Source organism: Rhinoraja longicauda, chromosome 9 (genome assembly GCF_053455715.1).
Source record: "Rhinoraja longicauda isolate Sanriku21f chromosome 9, sRhiLon1.1, whole genome shotgun sequence".
NCBI lineage: Eukaryota > Metazoa > Chordata > Chondrichthyes > Rajiformes > Arhynchobatidae > Rhinoraja > Rhinoraja longicauda.
The window spans coordinates 9,252,826-9,269,665 of NC_135961.1; positions in this window are offsets into that span (position 1 = coordinate 9,252,826).

The following is a 16,840-nucleotide window of genomic DNA, read 5'->3' on the forward strand; positions in this document are numbered from 1 at the left end:
ATATGCCTTCTTTACCACCCTCTCTACTTGTGCTGCCATCTTTCATGACCTATGAACTTGGACTCCAAGATCCCTCTGCACATCAATGCTGTTAAGGAGGGTCTTGTCATCATCTATATCCTCTCTCCTTACATTCAACCTCTCAAAGTGCAACACCTCACACTTGCTCGGGTTAAACTCCATCTGCCATTGCTCCACCCATTCCTACAGCTGATATATATCTTGCTGTGTCTTCTGACAGCCTCCCTCACTGTCTGCAACTCCTCAATTTTGGTGTCATCAGCAAACTTACTCACCAACCCATCTACATTAATGTCCAGATCATTTATATATATCACAAACAGCAGATGTCCTCGCACAAACCCCTGTGGAACCCCATCAGTCAAAGAACACCAGCCATAATATCAACCATCCACCACAACCCTCTGTTTTCTATGAATTAGCCCATCCATGTCCATATGATCATATGATTGTCTAGGGACCTGTTGACAGAGTTGGGACTTTCAGCACAGGTGTAGAGCTGTACAGGTGTAGCAGTATAGAGCATATAAGCATACAAAGGAGAAAACATGCACAGGGCTGGAATATTCTTCTGACTGTACTTGTCCTTTACCTTGATCAAAATATATACATAACTTTCATCATGAATTGTTCGCATTGTTTGATAATTTATCCATTATAATTTATGATATCAAATCTTTCGGCGACAAGTATAATGTCTTCAACTAACTAAGGTTTTTAGTTTAGTTTAGTTTAGAGATACAGCACAGAAACAGGCCCTTCGGCCCACCGAGTCCATGCCGACCAGCGATCCCCACACATTAACATTACCCGACACACACTAGGGACAATTTTTTTTTTACACATGCACCAAGCCAATTAACCTACAAACATGTACGTCTTTGAGTGTGGGAGGAAATCGAAGATCTCGGAGAAAACCCACGCAGTTTCCAGGGAGAACGTACAAACTCCGTACAGACAGCATCCGTGGTCGGGATCGAACCCGGGTCTCCGGAGCGGCTAGCGCTGTAAGGCAGCAACTCTACCGTTGCGCCACCGTGCCGCCCTAGGTGTTTAGAAAAAAGTATTATAGGAATCATTCACAGTACTCCAGATGCATAAATCATTTTAAAAAATAACATTGCTGCTTAAATCAATGGCCTTTAAATTAAATGCAACAAACTGCAAGGAGATACACGAGTGAATTTGTGTAGCATAGCAGTGACAAACAAACCACAGATCCAAAAACACACAATTGCTGAATCTTTCAGACTTAATTGAGTGGTGAACCCTTCAGACTCTCCAGAATTAAAAGATTTTCTTTCTGCAAAAATCCTATAACCTTTTTAAAAAGTGTCAGTAAACCTCATTGTAAATCTTAGTGTGTGTAATTCTCTCCGTTCCCACTTGTAATTTGGAGAGATTCCTATTGTACATGTTTGAAATTCATGAGATTTTGAGATTGTCACTCAAATTCTCTCTGGACTACACTCTCTGAAAACAATAGGGTGTTCGCAGGTCGTATAAGAAAGTACAAGTCCTGAAATTCGTGGGTTAAGTAGATTCACATTTGAAATATTATAATATTATCCCCAATTTTATCAACCTCCCTCCCAAACTGCAAAACCTCATTCCAGGCACCATCCAAAAATGGTATGTATGCTGTACAGTAAATGCTTTTCAGCATTGCTTATTAAATGAATAAAGTATAAAAATCCTCCATTAAAGTATAAGTACAGATGAATTAGTTAGACCATATTCATTGAGACGATTGCATGATTGTTTACGCAGTGCTTGAAACTTTGGAAAAAACAATGATCATTGTTCTATTTTCCCAGAAATATATGAAATCTTAGCTCCCTAATTCCTTGCAATACTTGAATACTTGTGACTGAATACTCTGAAATGTCATTTTTCCATTATTTTACCTATGTCAATACAAACAGAAATAGGAAATTCAGGTGAATGCATCCATAGTATTCAAAGACCATAAACTCAACATATAATGTCATTGGTCATGTTTAGTATAGTTCAGTTAAGTTTTGAGATACAGCACGAGAACAGGCCCTTAGCCCACGAAGTCTGCGCCGACCAGCGATCCCCACACATTAACATAACCCGAGACACACAAGGGATAATTTTAAATTTATACCAAGCCAATTAACCTACAAACCTGTCCGTCTTTGGAGTGTGGGAGGAAACCGAAGATCTTGGAGAAAACCCGCGTAGGTCAGGGGGAGAACATACAAACTCCGTACAGACAAGCACCCATAGTCAGGATCGAACCTGGGTCTCTGATGCGGTAAGACAGTAACTCTACCTCCACGCCACAGTGCTATCCTTAATTGCATTTCTATATCTTTTTTTTTAAAGTAATGTATCTTTTTAAACTTGGAAAAATACATTTTCTTTAGTTCAAAAATATTTTTTGGGGGGTTATTAAAAAGAATTCTTGAAGATAGAGAGTTGTGTTCAGTGAATGGACACGTGTGGCACGTTATTTGCCAATGATTTAGAGTCAGAGCAATTTATGGGATATAAACTGGATCTTATAGTTCTATAGCTGCATATATTGCTTAAAATTAATGAGAAATAATTGTGAATAAGATATAGCTGTATGACTTGACGTGCAAAATGCATATTGCATGAATTTTCAGCAATGTTACTGAGTAACTTACTGATTTCTCTAATTTTTCATACCACCACTTAGAAAGGGAGAAATATTTCATAGAGCTTTTGCTATGATTGTTATTACCATAAAGTGGTTTTAGGAACTTGATGTGTGCAGATTTACCTTTGGTACGATTATTCAGTGTTTGAATTCAAATTATTACAATTTTATAGCTCCATATATTTTTCAGGTATCTCCTCAATATTTCTTGAGTATTAGAAAGATTTCATAAATTTTAAAATGGAAAAAGAAAACTATTGCTTTAAATTGTTGCTGATAGAGCAAAAGGGCTTATTTTGCCTGGTTCCATGGCAATGGTGCTGGAGGAACCTACAGGATTTACCTCATTGGCTATATGGCTAGCAACTCCGGAGACCCAGGTTCGATCCCGACCAAGGGTGCTATCTGTACGGAGTTTGTACGTTCTCCCTGTGACCTGCGTGGGTTTTCTCCGAGATCTTCGATTTCCTCCCACACTCCAAAGACGTACAGGTTTGTAGGTTATATGGCTATATTGAACAAGGTGAAAACTAAAAGCTGCAGCAAAATACACCAGCAGACCATAAATTAATTAGGTAACTATTTGTCAGAATTAGGGATTGTCTTGAGGTCCATATGCACTTTTCACCCATTTACTTACTTTCACATGCCAACACAACAACGTTTTGTATAATTACCTGAGTTACTGGGTGGCACGGTGGCACAGCGGTAGAGTTGCTGCCTTACTGAGCTTGCAGTGCCAGAGACCCGGGTTCGATCATGACTATGGGTGCTGTCTGCATGGGGTTTGTACGTTCTCCCCGTGACCTGCATTGGTTTTCTCTGAGATCTCTGGTTTCCTCCCACACTCCAAAGACGTACATGTTTACAGGTTAATTGGCCTGGTATAAGTGTAAATTGTCCCTAGTGTGTGTAGGACTAGGGTCAATGTGTGGGGATCACTGCAGACCTGGTGGACCGGAGGGCCTGTTTCTGCGCTGTACCACTAAACTAAACTAAACAGAACTAAACTATTTTGGTGCTTTCCTGATCACCTATTGAGTGTACAGCCATCGAATTAGAGAATACAGTGAGGAAAGACAGTGTAACTGCAGTGTGGACGAGTTGGGCCGAAGGACCTGTTTCCTTGCTATATGACTCTCAGTCGCTTTCTAATAACACCCTGCATGGATTGCAATAGTTCAGCATTTTAAAAAGGCATGGAGTGGGACCCTGGGTAGTATAAGAAAATAACTGCAGATGCTGGTACAAATCGAAGGTATTTATTCACAAAATGCTGGAGTAACTCAGCAGGTCAGGCAGCATCTCAGGAGAGAAGGAATTTATTCCTTCTCTCCTGAGATGCTGCCTGACCTGCTGAGTTACTCCAGCATTTTGTGAATAAATACCTTCGAGTGGGACCCTGGTGTCAGAACACATGTAGTGGCCCAGTCATAGAGTCATAAAGTGCAGAATTAAGCCCTTTGGCCCTAGTCCATGCCAATGACTAATAATCCATCTATTCCTATCCTATTTACCAGCACTTGGTCCTGTCTTGACATGTCTTTACGTATTTAGACTAAAGACATTGACCAGATTTCTATGCTCTGGTGACTCTGGTGACTCTAGTACTCGTTTAGATGCTACTTAAATATTATATGTGCTTTCGCCATCATCTCAGGCCGTGCCTTTAAGATTTCAATCTGGGTGAAAAGATTCAAGATTCTTCCTCAGAACCCCGCAAAACATCTTGGTCCTCACCTTAAACCTACGTCCCTTGGTCATAGACACCTCTGCCTTGGGAGAAATGTTTCTGCTCTATTGATCAGGGTCTGAAGAAGGGTCCCTATCCAAACCGTTACCTGTCCATGTTCTCCAGAGATGCTGCCTGGCCCGGTGAGTTCCTTCAGCACTTTGTGCCAACATCTACGGTTCCTTGTTTCTATATTCAAGGTGACCGCAGGATTCAGAGATAGGCTGGTGGAAATTTAGATTTAGATTTTTAGATTTAGAGATACAGCGCAGAAACAGGCCCTTCGGCCCACCGGGTCCGTGCCGCCCAGCGATCCCCCCACATTAACACTATCCTACACCCATGAGGGACAATTTTTACATTTGCCCAGCCAATTAACCTACAAACCTGTACGTCTTTGAAATGGTCATGTGTACAAGAAAAATGAGTAACGAATCCATTTTGAGTAACTAAACCTAATTTGAATAGCATCTCTGCAAATATCCTTGTTGATTGGGAAAGTTTATCATGATGGACACTGAATCAGGCCATTAGATGAAACGTTAGATGAAATAAAAATAAAAATGGTGAGAACACTCAACAGGTCAGGCAGCGTTTCTGGAAAGACAAGCAGTTAACGTTTCAGATCTGGGACCCTCCAGCAGAATTGGGAAAGAGAAAAAAATCAAGCGAGGTTTCAGCGGGAGAGATGGCGGGGAAAGGATGGATAGAGCAAAGGGAATAGTGGTGTTAGGGTGAGAACGAATAAGCTAAATGTGACAATTAAAATCAGATGACCCACTAACCACTGCATCTTGTGTCACTTTCCCATGCAACCGCTGAAAATTCAACATCTGACATTTCACGTCCTCCCCTCCCACCATTCAGGACCAACAACTTTACAAATAAAGCAATGATTTACATGCACTCCTTCCAATCTAAAATTCTGCATTCGGTGTTCACAGTCTGCTCCCCCCCCCCCTCCCCCCCCATATTTGGGAGACCACAGATAGACACAAAATGCTGGAGTAATTCAGCGGGATTGGCAGCTTCTCCGGAGAGAAGTAACAGGTGACATTTCGGGTCGAGACCCTTCTTCAGACCACATGCAGACTGGATTGCCGCTTTATGCAGCAACAGCATTCAATCCACAGATGTCTCTCTCAGTTTCGGGTTGCCTGCCACTCTGATTCCCCATCTCAATCCCACTTCTTCTCTGCCTCTCTGCCAAAGGCCTCCTGCACTGTTACAAATTTGAGAGTAAAGAGCAGAACTACACATTTCATTTGGGCAAATTGCAGCCTTCCAGACTCAATGTGTTTTGAAACATACCACCAAACACACATCCATTAATATGTCAAGTGGAGCATTGTGGACTGTAACCGCAAAAAAGGTTTTACTTCATTTCACCTCTTGCTCTTCTGCCAGTCTCCTTAAAGTTGTAGCCATTGCTTACAGATCTCCAGCCAGCAGGAATAGTTTCTTTCATTCACTTTATCTAAACCCTTCACAGTTTTAAACACCTCCAAAAACATCTTAATTTAACCTCCTCTGTTCCACAGAGGTTGCAATGCAATGAGTGAATACTAGAATATGTATTGTTCAAAATCTCTCTAGTCTGGCAATTTACAACTCTGCAATCATTGTTGTTCTGTTTGCCCCAGGATAGCTGCATCTTGTTGGCAAAGGTAGGTTCATAAGCCTGGTTCCCCTAAGATGGTGGAGATGGACCATTGAGGGGGGGGGGGGGGGGGGGGGATTCAACCATTGTGGTGATGATGCTACTGCAGTGGAGTTAGATCGGATATTTTGGGTTATCAATACAGTTTGTTCAAGCAGTGGGGGCAGCATGGTGGCGCAGCAGCAGAGTTGCTGCCTTACAGCGCTTGCAGCGTCAGAGACCCCGGTTCGATCCCAACTACAGGTGCTGTCTGTACGAAGTTTGTACGTTCTCCCCATGACCACATGAGTTTTCTCCAAAATCTTCAGTGTCCTCCCACTCTCCAGACATACAGGTTTGTAGGTTAATTGGCTTGGTATAAGTGTAAATTGTCCCTAGTGTGTGTAGGATAGTGTTAATGTGCGGGGATCGCTGGTTGGTGTAGACATGGTGGGCCGAAGGGCCTGTTTCCGTGCCGTATCTCTAAACTAGAAACAAAATATCCTCCATTATAAATGAAAACAAGAAGCCATCTTTTTCTTTTATGTTCACCTGTTTTTATCTGGAGCGTCTCGTGCCATCTATTCGTTTTGTGTATATTGTTCATGATGAACCTCACACGAATATTTAGGAACTACATACTAGCCTAGTGTTTAGGAAAATAACTGCAGATGCTGGTTCAAATTGAAGGTAGACACAACCTAGTTATATATATTTCAAACAAATACATATATGAAGCTTACAATGAATCATGTGAAACGGGGGCACAAATAAATATAATACAACAATTATATTGTTGTAAATTTGCTCTTTCCATCTCGGGTCTTTCAATTTCTTACCAGGGTTTTCACTTTCTGCATTTCTGTAGATAATTTTCACTACTTTTCCCTTTTGACCTTTTTTCTTTTCCTTTATTTGCTTTTCTTTAATTATTTTCTGTTTTGATTTTTTTTCTCCTTTTGAAGTGGAGAGTTAAGTGCAAGCAGTGCCACAGGCAATAAAAATAATAAATCAGGATAAATGGATGTCAAAATGTAACTCTCTTGGCTCTGTTCAAAGCAATATTCTTACAGTGTGCCACCAAAGTATTTGCCTAATAATATCATTTATTATAAAATTAATGTACCAATGCCATGGATATGACTGCATTTTGCTTTGTTTAGCATCTGTTTAAGACCGCAGATCTCCTGAGTTTTTATTATAAAAATACAGAAAAAGCAAAAATCTGACCAGACTCGAATGCATTGCACTTTAATGTTGATAAATGTATTGGCCCTGATCTTTGGTTTGAGCTACAGTAGGTGGGTAGGTCTGTCGGGTTTCACCCAGTGAACTATGTGGAAGATCAGGATTGTCAGATTCGGTGTGTCAGAGAGGATTCTCTTGGACTTCCACAGGTTTACATTAGAGAGCAGATTGACTGCTTGCATCACGGCCTGGTTCGGCAACTTGAACGTCCAGGAGCGAAGAAGATTGCAGAAAGTGGTGAATACTGCCCGGCCCATTGCAATCTCTGACCTCCCCACCATCGAAGGGACTTATCGGAGTCGCTGCCTCAGAAAGGCAGCCAGCATCATCAGAGACCACCCTGACCACGCTCATTTCACCCCTGCCATCAGGAAGAAGGTACAGGAGCCTGGAAACTGTAACGACCAGGTTTGGGAACAGCTTCTTCCCTACAACCATTAGGTTATTAAACAATACAACCTCCAAATAAGCTCTGAACTACATAGATTATTATTGTTATTATTGCACTATTTTGTTTTACGTGTTTGTATGCGTGTGTGTGTGTGTATACACACACTGAACTTTTTTTTCTCATTTACTATCTTGTTTACAGTGTACTATGTTTCCATATTCTGTTGTGCTGCTGCACGTAAGAATTTCATTGTTCTATCTGGGACATATGACAATAAAACACTCTTACCTCTTGACTCTTGACTCTTGACTCCTAAGTGCAGATTGACTCCAGCTATCTCTTCAGCCTGAGAACAGTGATGGTGGTTGAGAAGTGAGGAGATATAGACGGTGATATCTCTCGTTTCCTTTATCCCTAACCAGTCTGAAGAAGGGTCTCGACCCGAAACGTCACCCATTCCTTCTCTCCAGAGTTGCTGCCTGTTCCGCTGAGTTACTCCAGGTTTTTGTGTCTATCTTCAATTTAAACCAGCATCTGTAGTTCCTTCTTGCACATTGCATCTGGAGAGGTCCTTTTGTGTACCTGGCCCTCTGATCATCTGGGAGGACACAAGTAAGGGACATGCTGCAAGAGAAAGTGAACCCAGACACCTTCTATCTTTTGGAAGAGAAAGTGAACCAGACACCTTCTACCGTAGTGTCTCAGTGTTGCTCACTGAAGATCACCATCTTTGGCAATTTATGTTCATATCATCAGTCATTGCTCGATCACATCATGTTATTTATTACAGTAAGCAATATCACTATGGTGCATCATCATTCTACAATACGGCTATCACAAAAGATAAGTTTAAGAAAACAGTTTGGGTCAACATATCCAAATTTTACCTTTAGCATCAGGCACCTTGTCCTGTGATATGTCAGTGATATTTCACGATTAAATTGTCAATTATAATATTTTAAAAGGTTGCCTTCCACGTCAGTGTGCAACCTTATATATAGCTCACATAAACCATTGAAAAATGATACTTCCAATGTCCCAAAAACTAGGGAACATCTGTCAAAAATATCAAAATACATCTTTATTGTATTCGTGTTTTACCCATACAGAGTAATTATCATAAATAGTGAAGGAAGATACATTGTACAATAGAAAACTAATTCAATACTCATCGGGAAGAAGATATGATTGAACAACCGTACTATGCTCACAGGGAAAATTATGGCCTTTTTTGATTTTTAATTGAATCATTTCCAACACTATACCTTAATAAAAACATTATGCTCCCATAAGCACATCATTGCTTTATTGAAGACTGCTGGAAAATAATTATGGTTTCTAGAAAATAATTAGTTTGTCTATTGAGGCTAATTCAGTGGAGAATGTTAAATTATTCTGACCTGTACATTCATTACCAGTGTCAACATCGTTTGGAACGGAATTTATAATAGAATATCAAATGTAACAAAAACGGAGACTTCAAAGTGCACAAAGATCTTTAGATCGCTGGATTAAAGGCTGGTCTTTTACTGCATGGTACAGAGAACTAGTTCTGTTACCATGTCTGAGCAGAATAAAAGTCCAGTTGCTATTTTGCACAACGCAATGTGGGAGTTTGCCTTCACTAAACCAAAAGGTGAACAAAAACAAAATCCAACCTACAATCAGTGACGTTTCGGGTCGAGACCTTTCTTCAGTCTGAATGCGATTCTCAACCCGAAACGTCACCCGTTCCTTCCATCCAGAGATGCTGCCTGTCCCGCTATGTTACTCCAGCATTTTGTGTCTATCTTCAGTGTAAACCAGCATCCACAGTTCCATGCAATGAGCACATGCGCACTTGGATTTGGGATATATGTTACATAATGAGGAGGAGATAAGACTTTGCCTTCCATCACAGTGAGGGTGTGCCTAGAGCAATCACTGTGATGGCTGTTTGTGTAAAAAATTATATCTGTGTGTCTTGTGCTTTTTAATGTCTACTGCCGGACCCTGACGTGAGAGGACGCTGGCGTTGTGTATTCGCCGCTTTTCCGTCAGGATAGTTTGTCTGTTTGTTTCTATGTTAATTGTTTTTGTAAAGCGCTTTGAGCATGCGATAAGGCGCTATATAAAATAAATGAATTATTATTATTATTATTATTATAACTGTTTTCCATTCGAACGTGTGAATATACAGGTAAGGAGCAGGAGTAGACCACCCTTGAGCCTGTTCTGAAATAGTGGGAAAGTACATATTAATTTCTGCTGCTTGGTTTGCTCAAGTTGTGAGGCTGCTGGAGCTGCTGCCTCACCCCCATTTAACCCTAACCTCAGATGCTGTCTGTGTGGAGTCCTCCTGGCCCTCGGCTTTCCTCTCACGTCCAAAGATGTGCAAGTGAAAATCTATGCTATTAGTTGATATAGTTAACTAGAGATATTAATACTTTGTTGTTGTCTTAGCTAATAGGTAAATTGATGCATTTCCCCAAAAGCATGTGACTTATATTAATGGTTTGGTTTCTGAGCATGTGACCTGTATTAATGATTTTGTTTTCTCTGTAACCATGGGAATTGTATTAGATTTGTAATTGGTCCTTAATTTTATCTGTTACGCCCCTTTTTCCTTTCTGTATAAAAAAGTAAACAATCGTGGAAAAGTTGTTCTTCCCCTCCCCTGAGTTGAGATCTTTTCAGACACTAGTAATTAGCTAAGACAACAACAAAATATCAATATCTCTAATTAACTATATCAACTAATAGCATAGATTCTCACAAGTTGATTGATTAATTGGCCTCCAAATTGCCCCAGAATGTAATTGTGTGGTAGAAACCTGTGGACGAGGATGGGAATGTAGAGTAAAATGGGATTAATGAAGAGTTATATGGTTTGTTAGCTGGCCCTGTGGTGTAATAATAATAATAATGATAATAATAATAATAATATATTCCTTTATTCGTCCCACACCGGGGAAATTTACAGTGTTACAGCAGCAAAGTGGATAGCAAGAGAGCAAGAGATCATTCATTATAAATAGAAGATACATAAATTGTCATCAGTTTTCCGTGTGTTCTTAGCTGTTATTGTTGACTCGTCTGCTGGGAGCAGTGCTGGTTGTGCAGTCTCACAGCAGCGGGAAGGAAGGACCTCCTATATCTCTCCTTCACGCACTTGGGGTGAAGGAGTCTGTCACTGAAGGAGCTACTCAGTGCAGTGACAGTGTCCTGCATGGGGTGGGAGTCGTTGTCCAGCAGCGATGTTAGCTTTGCCATCATCCTCCTCTCTCCCGCCGCCTGCACTGAGTCGAGGGGGCAACCCAGGACAGAGCCGGCCTTCCTGACCAGCTTGTCGAGTCTCTTCCCTTCCGCCGCTGAGATGCTGCTGCTCCAGCAGACCACTCCGTAGAAAATGGCCGATGCAACCACCGTGTTGTAGAAGGTCCTTAGGAGTGCCCCCTGCACTCCAAAGGACCTGAGTCTCCTTAGCAGATAAAGGCTGTACAGAGTGCATACAGCCATCAAATACTCATTTATATTACAGAAAGAAACAAAGTGCTGTAGTAAGTCAGCAGTTCAGACAGCATGTGTAGGAAGGACCTGCAGATGCTGGTTTACACCGAAGACAGACACAAAATGCTGGACTAACTCTGCAGCATCTCTGGAATTGCAATAGGTGACGTTTCGGGTCTAGACTGCCTGATGCTGCCTGAGATACTCTACAACACTCGAAGAGTTGTGTTTAGTTGAGTTTCCACAGTCCCATAGGAAAGATGCCTTTAAACAGGAATAGGTACAGAGAAGATTTAGACAACAGACAATAGACAATAGGTGCAGGAGGAGGCCATTCGGCCCTTCGAGCCAGCACCGCCATTCAATGTGATCATGGCTGATCATTCTCAATCAGTACCCCGTTCCTGCCTTCTCCCCATACCCCCTGACTCCGCTATCCTTAAGAGCTCTATCCAGCTCTCTCTTGAATGCATTCAGAGAATTGGCCTCCACTGCCTTCTGAGGCAGAGAATTCCACAGATTCACAACTCTCTGACTGAAAAAGTTTTTTCTCATTTTCCCTACAAGGTTGTTGTCAGGATTCGAGGGCCTGAGCTATAAGGAGAGTTTGGGAAGGATTTATTCCTTGGAGCATAGGACTGAGGGGTGATTTTATAAATGTGTATATCATCGGGAGGGGAGTATATAGAGTGAATGCGCAAAGTATTTTTCCCAAGGCAGGGGAATCAAGAACTAGAGGGTGGAGGTTAAAATGAGACGTTCATCAAACCTAAGGGGAAACTTATTTGTACAAAGGGTGGTGAGTATATGGAATGAGCTACCAGAGGAAGTATTTGAGGCAGGTATTATAACAACATTTGAAAGGTATCTGGACAGGTACATGGATAGGAAAGGTTTAGAAGGATACGGGCCAAATGTAGGGAAATGGGATTAGCTTGTCTTGCCCTGCAAAGACAAATTGGGCCGAAAAGCCTATTTCCATGCCGTTGCTAGGACTCAATGTTTCAGTTTTAGTTTAGTTTAGTGTCACGTGTACCGAGGTACAGTGAAAAGCTTTTGTTGCGTGCTAACCAGTCAGCAGAAAGACAATACATGATTACAATCAATCCATTTACAGTGTACAGATACATGATAAGGGAATAACGTTTAGTGCAAGGTAAAGCCAGCAAAGTTCGACCAAGGATAGTCCGAGGGCTATTAAAGAGGTAGGTAGTATTGCAGCTCTGCTCTCTGGTTGTGGTAGATCATCTCAAGAATATAAAGACCAACAAGAAAACCAAATTTATTGATGTGTGAAGCTGCCACCCACTTTGTTCTCAGCCACACATCCTCTGGAACCGATGTCTGTACAACACACTTGCATGCAGTGAGCTTCTGAACTTTTTAAGAGGATAGGCAGCCACAGAATGCAGACCTGAATACATCTGGCAGCGTGAGAATCTCATAAAAGTGTGAACAAGGGTAAACCTTGGCACATTTTCTCTTGTAAGTCTGAACACTTTGGTTGCTTGGACAATGGATACTCTTCCACAGCTATAACGGCTCATTAGCCACTTGAAAAATGTTAACAGAAATGGGCTGAAAACTCAGTATAAAATCATGTGTTAAAGTAGTGTTTAGGCCGTTATGTGTGCATATTTCTCACGTTTACACACCACGACCATTCTTTCACAAGCAAATATCATTTTGAAGAGGGGAAGGAGTACATTAGGATTAGTGGGTCAAAGTGCGAAAATCTGTGAGGACCAGGAATGTGATTTTAGGTGTGTTGTCAGGAACAGTAGGTGGGAAGGTGGGAAAGAGGGGGTGACCTTTGCTGTCATTGACAAATGAGTACAGTGGGGAAACGAGGTGCATTGAGTAGATGATCTGAGAGATTAAGGAAGTGATTAGTGGGGTCAGGGAATTGATGATCAATCAAGGAGATAAGGTGGATACACACAATGAAAAGGTTATATAGGAGACTGGCTGGAGGAAGGTGGATGAATCGAATTCCCCAGCAGTGACCTAGTAGGGCCGGGCAGTTTAACTTACACTGACATGGGTGCCAGCAGTCCAAGTATGACTGGTTTCAGTTGTTGAGGCTGCAATATTCATTGACCTGCGTACGAAGCAACTGCAGATGCTGGTTTAAACCACAGATAGACACAAAAAGCTGGAGTAACTCAGTGAGACAGGCAGCATCTCTGGAGAGAAGGAATTTGGTGACGCTTCGGGTCAAGACCCTACTTCAGACTGAAGAAGGGTCTCAACCCGAAATGTCATCCATTCCTTCCCTCCAGAGTTGCTGCCTGTCCCGCAGAGTTAATCCAGCTTTTTGTGTCTATTTGCTGACCTCTTTTGTACTACAGAATGTGGGTACCAGCTAAGAAGTCATTACCCCCTGCTTTAATTCAATGTGCTTGCTCAACGTCCATATTTACATACATGTCACCTCAGCAGGGAACCCAGAGCAGGGATCCTAAAATCCACTAACAAGTACCTGATCATAGATAGACACAAAAAGCTAGAGTAGCTCAGCAGATCAGACAGCATCTCTGGAGAAAAGGAATAGGTGACATTCCGGGTCGTGACCCTTCTTCAGACTCGACCTCAAACGTCTGCCATTCCTTGTATTCACAGATGCTGTTTGACCCGCTGAGTTCCTCCAGCATTTTGTGTCTATCTTCGGTTTGAACCAGCATCTGCAGTTCCTTCCCACACAAGTACCTGATCATTTTTCGGTTATCAAGTTTTGAAAAACCCTCAATACAGAAAATATTTTATCATTTGCAGCTAATTCTCTGCCTTTGCGAAAAATATCAAATTGTGAGTTCCCCAAATAGCATTAGTGATTCTGTTATTTGTTTAGCTTGCCTGGTTTCTCTACAAAGGAGCAGTCATGTTGATCATTTTGGGCAATGATTGGAAGGGCCTTTAGTCTGTGTAATGATTGGCCAGGATGGCAAAAGTTAGATTAGGCTTTTCCTAATAAAATCATTGGTTTACATCAGACTAAATGGAGTTGTCTGCTACAGTATTTGCATGGTTCAGATTTTAATTGCTGCCCAAAATTTGCAGCAACTGCTCAGCTTCTGACTGAGTAATCCTGAACTACCCAGCAGTTAGGTTAACCCCCATGGCGATCGCTGCTCCCGTGGCAATCCCAGTCCTTTGGCTCAGGGTCCAACCCAAGACAGCCTCTGGGCTCACCTTTTGTCAACAGTGCTGCTGCTTGGCTCATCGTTCACTGGCACTGAAACTTGCAGTTTCAATTTCATTGTCACTCTTGGCAGGCCTTCATTTTCCACAGCCAGCTGTGGCACCGAGCCAGGATCTGTCACCATCCCAACACAATAATCCAACTCCGGTTGATGACTCTACTTGAAGTCCTTTGCTCACGTCAGTACTCATTCCCAATTTAGTTCTTGTAATTTTTCAGTATAATAGTTTCCATTCGTTTTAATGCAACTGGTGGCATTTCCCCTTGTTTCAGGGAATTCCTTTGCATTAAGCAAACTCACCCCTTCTCGGGTTTAATCTAGGGAGTTACAGGGCATTCTGACCTTGTATTGTCTCACCTACCACACTCAAGCGTTTTCTTCAACTATGCTTTTCGATCCATCATTCTCTGACTGCCAGCTATTCTTCTGATTAATTCCCTTCTGTTGAGAGGGTAGTGTGATAAAACAGGTCCCTACTGGATACCCGAGCATTCAAAATGACAGGGTACACATTAAAATCCTGGAGCAACTCAGTGAGACAGGCAGCATCTCGGGAGAGAAGGAATGGGTGATGTTTCGGGTCGATCCAAAACATCACCCATTCCTTCTCTCCAGAGATGCTGCCTGTCCCGCTGAGTTACTCCATCATTTTGTGTCTACCTTCAATTTAAACCAGCATCTGCAGTTCTTTCCTACACATCCAAAATGACAGATGGTCATTACGGGCAGACTTGTGTTTGGATGGGTGCAGATGATGATATTATTAACACCGATCAAAGGATATCCACCAGCTCTGCCTGGAGCAGTGCCTAGACATGCATAGGAGGAACCCAGGCCTGGTCCAAGTTCTCTCCCTCTGAGGCAGTCGTGGTCATGGTGAGCTGCTGAAGGAAACCAGTCCTGCAAGAAAGAGGGTTGGCTGTGGGACTGTGGGGACCAGGAAATGCCCTGGCCATGACAATCCCCCTGACAATCTTCCACCTAGCCTCCTCTGCCAACCCATCGCCATAGGTGCCCGTGGCCTTGGCTATCCATCTCCTCCAGCTCACGACTTCAACTCCTGGTCTCCCATGTGCACTGCAATGAGCTCAATAATCCATGGAGAGTATTCATGCCCTTCCTGGTGCTACCATCGATTTTAAAATGCCCATTGGTTTGGAACATACAATGGCCCCAATCAGTCTGAAGAAGGGTCTCGACCGAAAACGTCACCCTTGACCTTCTCTCCAGAGATGCTGCCTGACCCGCTGAGTTCCTCCAGCATTTTGTATCTATCTTCAGCCCCAAGGATACTGGTGGATTCCAGGAAGGAAATGTAGTGGTGGTGCAGTGGCTAAAGTTACTAGACTAATAACCCAGAGAGGGGTGTTCAAATCCCATCGTGGAAGGTGTGAAATTATATAATGTTAGTAATCTGAAACTTAAAAGCATAACTATGCTTGATGTAGTTTCGATCAACCAATTATACCTTTCAGACAAGGTGCTATAATGACGAGAGTGAAACCGATGGATAAAATCGCATCTGGTTCAATAGTGCCTTTCAGTGGATGAAATCTGTGGTCCTTACTGGGTATGGTCCATACATGGCTCAAGACGCACAGAGGTATTGTAGCTTATCAAGCCACTCAGCTGTATTTTAAATGCTATGATAAAGGAGCAGCAGGAATAACTCACCTGAAAGTGTGGCACAGAGATACAGAGCAGCCCTGGGGATCCTCCACTTCCATGCCAGAGGACATTATGTCAAACACGGGTAAGGACCAACATGGACCTGTCCACCCTCAGCTAATGAATCTGAGGGAATTATGTATAAAATCATGAGAGGAATAGATTGGGTAGATGCACAGAGTCTCCTGCCCAGAGTAGGTGAACCGAGGACCAGACATGTATTTAAGATGAAGGGGAAAAGATTGAATAGGAATCTGAGGGGTAACTTTTTCACACAAAGGGTGGTGGGTGTATGGAACAAGCTGCCAGAGGAGGTAGTCGAGGCTGGGACTATCCCAATCTTTAAGAAGCAGTTAGACAGGTACACGGATGGGACAGGTCTGGAGGGATATGGACCAAACGCAGGCAGGTGGGACTAGTGTAGCTGGGACATGTTGGCCAGTATGGGAAAGTTGGGCCGAAGGGCCTGTTTCTACACTGTACAACTCTAATCAGTGCTCCCTTATGCGGAACAACACTGAAAAGAAGCCAAGAAGGTCTGCTGGGTGGAGACTTCAATGTCCATCAGCAAGCCGCTCAATGGCAGCACCGGTGCCAGTCAACTATGATATAACGTCCAGTTTTGGTCAACAGCAGACAACAATTGAACCAATACAAACAAAAACAACTTGAAAGTTCTCAATCCATCAAGACAAATGGATCTGTCCATGAAAACGCTGGTGGAAGGGACTGCCACACAGTCAGGGCCTCTATGGAGGCAGCATCTAAAATCTTCAACGTTGGATATGGTGTCGTGTTG